The sequence below is a fragment of the Dipodomys spectabilis genome, unplaced genomic scaffold (genome assembly GCF_019054845.1).
Source record: "Dipodomys spectabilis isolate Male_0828 unplaced genomic scaffold, ASM1905484v1 ptg000073l, whole genome shotgun sequence".
NCBI lineage: Eukaryota > Metazoa > Chordata > Mammalia > Rodentia > Heteromyidae > Dipodomys > Dipodomys spectabilis.
Window position 1 is genome coordinate 7,732,925 of NW_024870750.1, and position 10,875 is coordinate 7,743,799.

Genomic DNA, 10,875 nt, shown 5'->3' on the forward strand with positions numbered 1-10,875 from the left:
AGAGACAGCACCCAGGCCCAGAGTTCAGGCCCCACGACAGGACGCAAAAAAAAAAAAAAAAAAGAAGCAAGAATGACCAATAAACAATGAGGGAATGCTTAACATCCCTGATCATAAAGGAAATGCAAATCAAAACTTTTGAAATTCCAGCTGGGCACTGGTGGCTCACACTTAAATCCTAGCTACTTAGGAAGCTGAGATCTGAGGATCATGGTTCAAAGCCAGCCCGGGCAGGAAAGTCCATGAGACTCTTATTTCCAATAAACCACCAGCAAACTGGAAGTGGCTCTGTGGCTCAAGTGGTAGAACACTCACCTTGAGCTGAAGAGCTGAGATACAGTGCCCAGGCCCAGAGCCTACGACCAACCAAAAAACAAAACAAAACTTTGAGATGCCATCTCACCCCAGTTAGATGGGCCACCATCAAGAATTCAAATAGCAACAAATGCTGGCTGGAAAAAAAAAAACCTTGGCTGGGAATGTGGCTTAGTGATAGAGTACTTACCTAGCATGCATGAAACCCTGGTTTCTATTCCTCAGTACATAAATAGAAAAAGCCAGAAGTGGTAGAGTGCTAACCTTGAGCAAAAATAAAGCTCAGGGACAGTGCCCAGGCCCTGAGATCAAGCCTCAGGACTGAAATGGGGGGGGAGGGGGCAAGAGGGGGGAGAGAGGAGAGGAGGGGAGGAGAAGGAAACGGAGAGAAGAGCCTTTGATTTGAATTAGGCTCTTGCACTAGGCCCAAACAGACTAGTCTAAAAAGCAAACGTACTGCTAAAAGGCCATTCAACAAACTATATTATCATTAAGGTGTTGTATAGAGGAGTTACCATTTCATAAGCCAGGTAATAAGTACATTTCTTTTTTTGGAAATGTCACCCCTTCCTTTGATTTTCCCCCAATTTTCCCCTGGCCTTCAAATCCTGATCCTTCCTCCTACCTCTGCATCAAGAGTAACTGGAATTATAACTATGTGCCAACACACACAACTAGTAGATTACTTTTTTTATTTTTTGCCAGTCCTGGAGCTTGAACTCAGGGCCTGTGCACTATCCTTAAGCCTCTCTGTGCTCAAGACTAGGGCGCTACCACTTGAGCCACAATGCCACTTCCAGACTTCTGTTTATGTGGTACTGAGGAATCAAACCCAGGGCTTCATGCATGCCAGGGAAACATTTTACTAATAAGCCATATTCCCAGCCCCTAAAATTGTTATTAAAAAAGTGATATACAGGGCTGGGAAGGTGGCTCAATGGTAGAGTGCTGGCCTTGCATGCATGAGGTCCTGGGTTCAATTCCTCAGCACCACATAAGCAGAAAAAAAAGCCGGAAGTGGCGCTGTGACTCAAGTGGTAGAGTGCTAGCCTCGAGCTGAAGAGCTGAGGGACAGCGCCCAGGTCCAGAGTTCAGGCCCCACAACCAGACCCCAAAAAATAAAATAAAATAAAATAATAAAAGTAATATACAGAAGGGCTATAGTTACATAAGTCAGGTAATGAGTACATTTCTTTTGTACATTCCTTTGTTCCATTTAAGTATTTCCTTCCTGTCCCCACCCACAAGTTGTGTAGTTCATTTTCAACATGGTGCCTAGTGAGTACCAGTGCTGCATTTGTTGATCACTTCTTTAAAAAGATGAAATTTGCTACCATTATGAAAAATAAAAATGAAAGTGGAGGAAGTGGCGCTGTAGCTCAAGTGGTAGAGCGCTCGCCTTGAGCTGAAGAGCTGAGGGACAGCGCCCAGGCCCAGAGTTCAAGTCCCACGACCGACAAAAAAAAAAAAAAAAGAAAAATGAAAGTGGAGTAGTTGATACTGGGCAAAGATAAGGTTAACATAAGCCTAACAAGACTTGAAAGCGGGGATTGATGCAGGAGTTTCAGGAAGTATTTCCTTTTAGAATTAAATGACATAAGATCAGTTTAAGGGATACCATACAGGGTTGATATATCATTTGCTTCACTTGTGTGAGAGGTTCCATGTTCAATCCCCAACAACAACGTACACAGAGACCAAATAAAGACAGACTTGTAGCCGGGCACTGGTGGCTCACGCCTGTAAGCCTAGCTACTCAGGCGGCTGATATCTGAGGATCACTGTTCAAAGCCAACCCCGGGCAGGAAAGTCTGTGAGACTCTTATCTCCAATAAACCACCAGAAAACCAGAAGTGGCACTGTAGCTCAAGCGGTAGAGCACTCTCCTTGAGCTGAAGAGCACAGGGATAGCGCCCAAGCCCAGAGTTCAAGCCCTACAACCAACCAAAAAAAAAAAAAAAAAAAAACGACAGACTTGTGTTGAATAAGAAAAAGTAATCCAAAACCCGGAGCTGGCAGCTCATAACTGTAATCCTACTTGGGAGGCTAAGATGGCAGTTCAAAGCCAGCTCAGACAGGAAAGCCATGAGACTTACCTCCAATGAGCCACCAAAAAAAGCCAGAAGTGGATGTGTGGAGCTCTGGCCTTGTGGTAGAGCACTAGCCTTGAGCAAAATAGTTCAAGGACAATGTCTAAGCCCTGAGTTCAAGCTCCAGTACCCATACAAAAAAGAAAAAGAATAAGAAAACTAAACCACAAAGATTATTACCATAAGAAGACTCTTGCAGCAGAGAATCGGTGACCTTTAGACCTACATGCTTGGCAAAGGGTTTTCTTTTCCATAGGGTAAAGAAGCAGGGTAGAGGCTAGCATACTCTCTAGGAGATTACTCTGGGCTATGCTTGAGGCCAGGTGTGTGCTGGCTCAGCTAAAGGTTAAAGTTTAGTGTTTTGAAAGAAGAAAAGAAATGTAACCAGCTATTAAGCATTTTGTCCACCCCCTCCCCTACCCCCACCCCTCATCTCCTACCCCCAGAGACAAGGTCTCACTCTATAGCCTACACTAACTTAGAATCGGTCATCTTCCTGCCTCTGCCTCCTCTAGTGCTGAAGTCACAGGAATGTGCCACCATGCCTAGTGTTTTTTTCATTATTTTGATGGAGATAAACAGTTCTGCTAGTTGTGTATGAGCCAGGAATGGAAATGTTCCCATTCCAGGGCTATCAATGGAAGAGATTAAATAAGGCATTCCTGAGCCTTATCTATTGAGAGGAATGGTTCTCTAATGGAGTGTTTTTCAGAAATGTGAAAGGATAAAGGAGGTCAGCTTGTGATCCTAGCTAGTCAGAAGGCTGAAATCTGAGGATCAAGGTTCAAAGCCAACACTGCCAGAAAAGACCTTAGCAAAAAGCCAGAAGTAGAGGTACGGTTCAAGTGATAGACTACCAGCTTTGACTTGAAAAAGTTAAGGGACAGCATATGACCCTGAGTCCAAGCCCCAGTACAGCACCAAAAAGAAAAAGAAAGAAGGAAAGGAAGGAAGGAAGGAAGGCAGGCAGGCAGGCAGGCAGGCAGGCAGAGAATAAGAAAAAAAGGTACAGGGCTTTCTTCACTATCAAGTCAATTCACTAGTGCCAAACAAAGGAGGTATTTCTTTACACTCAGATTCCAACTAGGGAGGAGAACTGTCAGTTCTTTGGAGGTCAAAGGCAAGGTGAACCTACTTTTCATTTCACACCTCGATTTAGTCATCCATGGTGACATTCCCACATTTAATAATAGTATTTTGAAGTTCTTTTGGAACACAGTCATCCCAAACTTTTCAAAGTTGTTCTCTATATAGTTGAGCACTCTGGAAATCGATAGCTGCTCTGGGCTGAAATGGCAGCTAAGAAATGGTTGCACTGGGAGGTTTAGGGAACGTGGATAGAACATAACTTCACGCCACCTTAGATGCTCCTCAATTTTGGACAGTATTATGTCCTTTATGCTCCAATACACCTAAGTTGAAAATGTAAGTCAGTCAAAAGTGAATTGGAGGGCTGGGAAGGTGGCTAAGTGGTAGAGTGCTTGCCTTGCATGCCTGAGGCCCTGGGTTCAATTCCTCAGCACCACATAAGCAGAAAGAAAAAAGCCGGAAGTGGCACTGTGGCTCAAGTGGTAGAGCGCTAGCCTTGAGCTGAAGAGCTGAGGGACAGCGCCCAGGCCCAGAGTTCAGGCCCCATGACCAGACCAAAAAAAAAAAAGTGAATTGGAGCCAGTGCAGTGGCTCATGCTTGTAATCTTAGTTACTCAGGAGGCTTTCAACCCAACCCAGGCAGGGAAATCCATGAGACTCATCTCCAATAAACACCAAAAAATCTGGAAGTAGAGCTGTGGCAAAAGTGGTAGAGTAGGGCTGGGAAGTTGGCTCAGTGGTAGAGCGCTTGCCTTGCATGCCTGAGGCCCTGGGTTCGATTCCTCAGCACCACATAAGCAAAAAGAAAAAAGCTGGAAGTGGTGCTGTGGCTCAAGTGGTAGAGCACTAGCCTTGAGCTGAAGAGCTGAGGGACAGCGCTCAGGCCCAGAGTTCAAGCCCCACGACCGGACTCAAAAAAAAAAAAAAAGTGGTAGAGTACTAGCCTAGAGCAAAAATTCTCAGAGGCAGCACCCACCCAGATGGACCACTATTACCAACAACAAAAAAAGTGAATTGGAACAAAGATAAAGAAGAACTGCGGGTGGTGCTGGTGGCTCATACCTGTAATCCTAGCTATTCAGGAGGCTGAGATCTGAGGATATAGTTCAAAGCCAGCCCCGGCAGGGAAGTCCAGGAGACTCCAATAAGCCACTCAGAAAACCGGAAGTGGTGCTGTTACTCAAGTGGTAGGGTGCTCACCTTGAGCTGAAGAGCTGAGGGACAGTGCTCAGGCCCAGAGTTCAAGCCCCACGACCCACGGAAAAAAAAAAAAAAGGACCGGGAGTGGTGTGGTGATGCATAGCTGTAATTCTAGCACCTGAGAGACTGAGGCACCGAGGGTCACAAGTTCAAGTTCAGCTTGAGCTATGTATAGAGATCCTGTCTCAAAAAGGAAGGAAAATGCAACAAAATAAGAATACTGAAATAACAAGATAAGGACATTTCATTAACATAATACATTTCTATATATTTCAATACATCATTTCATCTAGGGTGAAATTACACTATTATAGATTATTGTCACCATATCTTAGGGTTTTTTGTTGTTTGTGTGTGTGTGACAATACTAGGTTTTGAACTGGGAACTTGGTCATTTCCCCTTACCTTTTTTGCTCAAGGCTGGCACTCTACTACTTGAGCCACAACTTCACTTCTGGCCTTCCGGTAGGTAATTGGAGATAAAAGTCTCAAACACTTAACTGCCCTGGCTGGTTTGGAACTGCAACCCTCAGCTCTTAACCTCATGAGTAGCTAGGATTACAGGTGTGAGCCAACTTATTGTGGTAGAGAAAGCTGAAATAATAATTAAGTTTTCTGGGGCTGGGAAGTTGGCTCAGTGGTAGAATCCTTGCCTCGCATGCATGAGGCCCTGGGTTTGATTCCTCAGCACCACATAAACAAAAAAAAAAGCCGGAAGTGGTGCTGTAGCTCAAGTGGTAGAGTGCTAGCCTTGAGCTGAAAAGCTGAGGGACAGCGCCCAGGCCCAGAGTTCAAGCCCCACAACTGACAAAAAAAAAAAAAGAATTAAGTCTCCTGTACTGTTTTCCTTTCTCCCCTTCACCTACATACTGCATAATCACAAGTCTATGTAGGATTTCGAGGAGATTGAAACATTCATATCTAATAGACTTTAGTTGGATATATTTGCCTTACATGCTTTTTTGGTGTTTTTTTTCCCCCATTGTTAGGGATCAGACCAAGGGCCTAGTAAGAAATACAAAGTGAATACCACTGAGCTACATTGCCAAACTAATCAGCAAAAAGTTGGATTGCAATGCCTAGCACCATTGGCTCACACCTGCCATCCTAGCTATTCAGGAGGTTGAGATTGGAGGATGGTAAGAAAGTCCATAAGACCCCAGTTAACTACCAACAAGCTGAAAGTGGAGCTGTGGCTCAAGTGGTAGTGCACTAGGCTTGAGCACAAAAGTCCAGGGACAGCACCTAAGCCCTAAGTTCAAGCCTCAGGACTGGCATACACACACATGAACTAGGTTAGAGGCATAACTCAAGTGGTAGAGCACCAGCTTAGCAAGCAAACCGAAGAAGTTGGAGGCCTTGAGTTCAAGCCGAGGTACCACCAAAACAAGCCAAAAAAAAAAAAAGATACCCTTTATAAAAATATAGAAGTGGGAGCTGGGAATGTGGCTTAGTGGCAGAGTGCTTGCCTAGCATGCATGAAGCCCTGGGTTTGTTTCCTCGGTACCACATAAATAGAAGAAGCCAGAAGTAGTGCTGTGGCTCAAGTGGTAGAGTGCTAGCCTTGAGCAAAAGAAGCTAAAGGACGGGACTGGGCCCAGGCCCTGAGTTCAAGTTACAGAACTGGCCAAAAAAAAAAATGTAGGGCTGGGAAGGTGGCTCAGTGGTAGAGCACTTGCCTTGCATGCATGAGGCCCTGGGTTTGATTCCTCAGCACTACATAAGCAAAAAGAAAAAAAAGCCAGAAGTGGTGCTGTGGCTCAAGTGGTAGAGCGCTAGCCTTGAGCTGAAGAGCTGAGGGACAGCGTCCAGGCCCAGAGTTCAGGCCCCACGACTGGACCCAATAAATAAATAAAAATGTAGAAGTGGCAACTGGAAGAGTTGAGCTCCATATGCAATTAAGTGGAATAAGGCTGATCTGAATTAAGAAAGCTTGTCTTACTCATTTTATTTTATTTTTTGGCTGTGGGGCTTGAACTCTGGGCCTGGGTGCTGTCCCTCAGCTCTTCAGCTCAAGGCGAGCACTTTACCACTTGAGCTACAGCGCCACTTCCGGTTTTCTAGTTGTTTATTCAAGATAGGAGTCTCATGGTCTTTCCTGCCCAGGCTGGATTTGAACTGTAATCCTCAGATCTCAGCTTCTTGAGTAGGCATGAGCCACCGGCGCTTGGCTGTCTTACTCATTTTAGTCAGTCTTACCACAGCATAGAGCCATTGTGATTACCAGAGTAAGTTGATGCATTTTAAAATGACAGGGCTTTGTGCGTGCTAAGCACATACAATACTCCCGAGTTACGCTCCAGCTCCTGGACTCAAAGATCCTTCTGACTCCTGGGCTCAGCCTAAGTATTTGAGGCTCTATGCACCTGGATATGTTGCAGGTGTTTATTTGGGTTCTTTTGTTGTCTTGCTAAGGATTAAACACATCAGGATTAAATACACAAGTGCTCTACCACAAACTGTACCTCTCATGCCCTGGCTACAGTGCTTTACTGATTGATTGGTTGTGCCTGTTAGGAAAGATGGGAAAAGAATAGATAGGACTTGATTCTCAACAGGCTAGGATTGCTCCTTGAGACACAACAGCATGGGCAACAACCTTCCCACGGGAATGGAGGTTGTGCAAAGAGGTAGAGTTGGAGTTAGGCTTTTTTGGGGTCTAAGCAAAAAGACAGAGGTTACTCAAATTTAGTGCAGAGAAGGTGACTGCAGGTGCAGGTAGAAAATAGGGTAACTATACATTCTGATAATTGACTCTCTTATCCAAGGTCTCAGTCTTTCCTTTTTCTTTTTTTTTTGGGGGGGTCCGGTTGTAGGGCCTGAACACTGTCCCTCGGCTCTTCAGCTGAAGGCTAGCGCTCTACCACTTGAGCCACAGTGCCACTTCCGGCTTTTTTCTTTTTGCTTATGTGGTGCTGAGGAATCGAACCCAGGGCCTCATGCATGCAAGGCAAGCGCTCTACCACTGAGCCACCTTCCCTGCCCGGTCTCAGTCTTTTCAATGTTCAAATAGCTCTACATCTGTCTTCCCTTGTTGGTTTGACCTTCTCTGGATCCAGTTCTCAGGTTTCCATCCTTTTTAACCTTTCCTGGTCTCACAGTTCGGCCTCAGAGTTCCCTACAGGTTAGGCCACAATGGGATGTTGACAGCCAGGCTTAGGTCAGTTTGCCTTGCCTGTGTCAAGCAGCTCCATGCATACCTGGGGTTTTGCCTGATGTCTGTACGCACCTGGGATAATAGGGTGGGGGTCAATCCTTCAGTGTCTCTACTGGGGCTTGAACATAGGGCTTCTTGAACTGAGATTTTTTTTTTCCACTAAAAGCTGATGCTCTACCACTTGAGCCACACTTCTACTTCTGACTTTCTGGTGGCTAATTAAAGAGTCTCATGGACTTTTCTGCCCAGCCTGGCTTTGGACCATGACCCTCAGAACTCAACCTCCTGAGTAGATAAGGTTTACAGAAGTGAGCCACTAGCCAGGTCCCGGTGGCTCACGCCTGTAATCCTAGCTAGGCACTTTCCCACTGGCTTCAGTGTAAGTGGGGTACCCTTAGAATAAGCTCCTATAGTCTGGCTTAGCCTGGAAATCATACATTAAACTTTACATCCATTAAATTGTATTTCTGGTCCTAGGGCTTGAACTCTGGGCCTAGGCACTGTCCCTGAGCTCTTCAGCTCAAGGCAAGCACTCTTATCACGTGAACCACAGTGCCACTTCCGGCTTTCTTTTCTTTCTTTCTTTCTTTTTTTTTTTTTTTGTTGTTGTTGGTTGTGGGGCCTGAACTCTGGGCCTGGGCACTGTCCCTCAGCCCTTCAGCTCAAGGCTAGTGCTCTACCACTTGAGCCACAGTGCCACTTCGGGTTTTTCTGCTTATGTGGTATTGAGGAATCATACCCAGGGCCTCATGCATGCGAGGCAAGCACTCTACAAAGGAGGCACCTTCCCAGTCACTTCCAGTTTTCTCATGTTTAATTGGAGATAAGAGTCTCATGGACTTTCTTTCTTTCTATTTTTTTTTTTTTTTTGTGGGGGGTCCGGTCATGGGGCCTGAACTCTGGGCCTGGGCGCTGTCCCTCAGCTCTTCAGCTCAAGGCTAGCACTCTACCACTTGAGCCACAGTTCCACTTCTGACTTTTTTATTTTTGCTTATGTGGTGCTGAGGAATCGAGCCCAGGCCTCATGCATGCAAGGCAAGCGCTCTACCACTGAGCTACCTTCCCAGCCCTTCTCATGGACTTTTCTTCCTCCCTGGGCTGGTTTTGAACCACGATCCTCAGATCTCAGCCTCCTGAGTAGCTAGGATTACAGGTGTGAGCCACCAGCACCCAGTTTAATTTTTTTCAGATTAACTTTTTGCAGACAAAATGAAGGGCAACCCCAACAGAGTACTGAATTAAACCACTTGGAACAAATGAAATAGCTGACAAGGGCCAGGCAAAGAAATCAAGAAATGGAAGGGAAGCCCTAAGGAGCCTCAGAGCTTGAATCAACACAGATGGCTCCTGCTCTTCCGCTGTGCCAGTCCCTATGTTGACTTTTTCTAGACTTTAACATAAGTTCCACAGACCCTGTCTTAGGGATCTAACAGACATGATTCTGAAAGTTGATTTTAGAGAAACTCAGGATTGAGAACTATAAATTTCCTTGCTTCATGCACAAGGATCCATGAACCAGAATAGAAGACCAAACAATTAGAACAACCCTCAGGCACGATGTTCATTGCAAGTTAGTGAAAGGAAGAAAAACAGTCAACAATAATGTTCAGGCCAAGACAAATGTTGGATGAATCATCGGCATAGTCTGTACGCAGAAGAAAATTCGAAGTACATTAAGATACAAATATGAAAAACAGTACGACCAAATTGGTTCTTTATTTAGCTAGAACTCGGGTTTGGCTAGCTGGGACTAGCTAGGACTAATGGTGTGAGCCTCCCAGTGTGTGTGAAGATGGCTTTCTGATGGATAGACTCCCTTTCTATTTCCCATAGGTCATGGTTCCAAAGATTGTTTGTTTGTTTTTTTTGGGGGGGGGTTGGGTCATGGGGCCTGAATTCTGGGCCTGGGAGCTGTCCCTCAGCTCTTCAGCTCAAGGCTAGTGCTCTACCACTTGAGCCATAGCGCCACTTCCGGCTTTTTTCTTTTTGCTTATGTGGTGCTGAGGAATCGAACCCAGGGCCTCAGGCATGCAAGGCATGCGCTCTACCACTGAGCCACCTTCCCAGCCCCCATGGTTCCAAAGATTTAGTGGCTCATTCTTATTTCCTCATTCTTTTGTAACCCCTACCCCCAGATTCTGGCTTATCAGTTTATCCTGCGGTCTTCAAATTATATAGATCTCAATTCCCTGACCATCTGCTATTCAAATAACTCCACAAAACACAAAGATACACAAAGAGTAATAAACAGAAAAGATATGCATTGACCATACAAAAGGCTAGTATTTAAGATAAAACTCGAACTACAGGCAGGGACTAATGGCTCATGCCTATAATCCTAGCTACTCAGGAGTCTGAGATCTAAGAATCAAGGCTCAAAACCAGGGTGAGCAGAAAAGACCTTGGGACTCTTATCTCCAATTAACCAGCAAAAAGCCAGAAGTAGGGATATGGGTCAAGTGGTAGAGCTCCAGTCTTTTTTTTTTTTTTGGAGGGGGGGTCCGGTCGTGGGGCCTGAACCTGGGCGCTGTCCCTCAGCTCTTCAGCTCAAGGCTAGCGCTCTACCACTTGAGCCACAGTGCCACTTCCAGCTTTTTTATTTTTGCTTATGTAGTGCTGAGGAATCGAACCCAGGGCCTCATGCATGCAAGGCAAGCGCTCTACCACTGAGCCACCTTCCCAGCCCCTAGAGCTCCAGTCTTGATTGGAAAAAAAATCCAAGCAAAGCCAAAAGGCCCTGAATTCAAGCCCCAGAATGGGCACAATAAATAAATAAATAAATAAACTGGGTGTTGGTGGCTCACACCTATAATCCTAGGTACTCAGGAGGCTGAGATCTGAGGATCGAGGTTCAAAGCCAGACCAGGCAGAAAAGTCATCGATAGCAAATTAATTACTTTGCCAGAGAACCACACTGACATCCAGGTACAGAGAACAAAGAAAGGTTTATTGCTGGGAAAGGGGCCGGCAAGACCTCTTCTCACAGGGAGAAGTGAGAAGCACCAGCTATTGTCTGAGGTGATC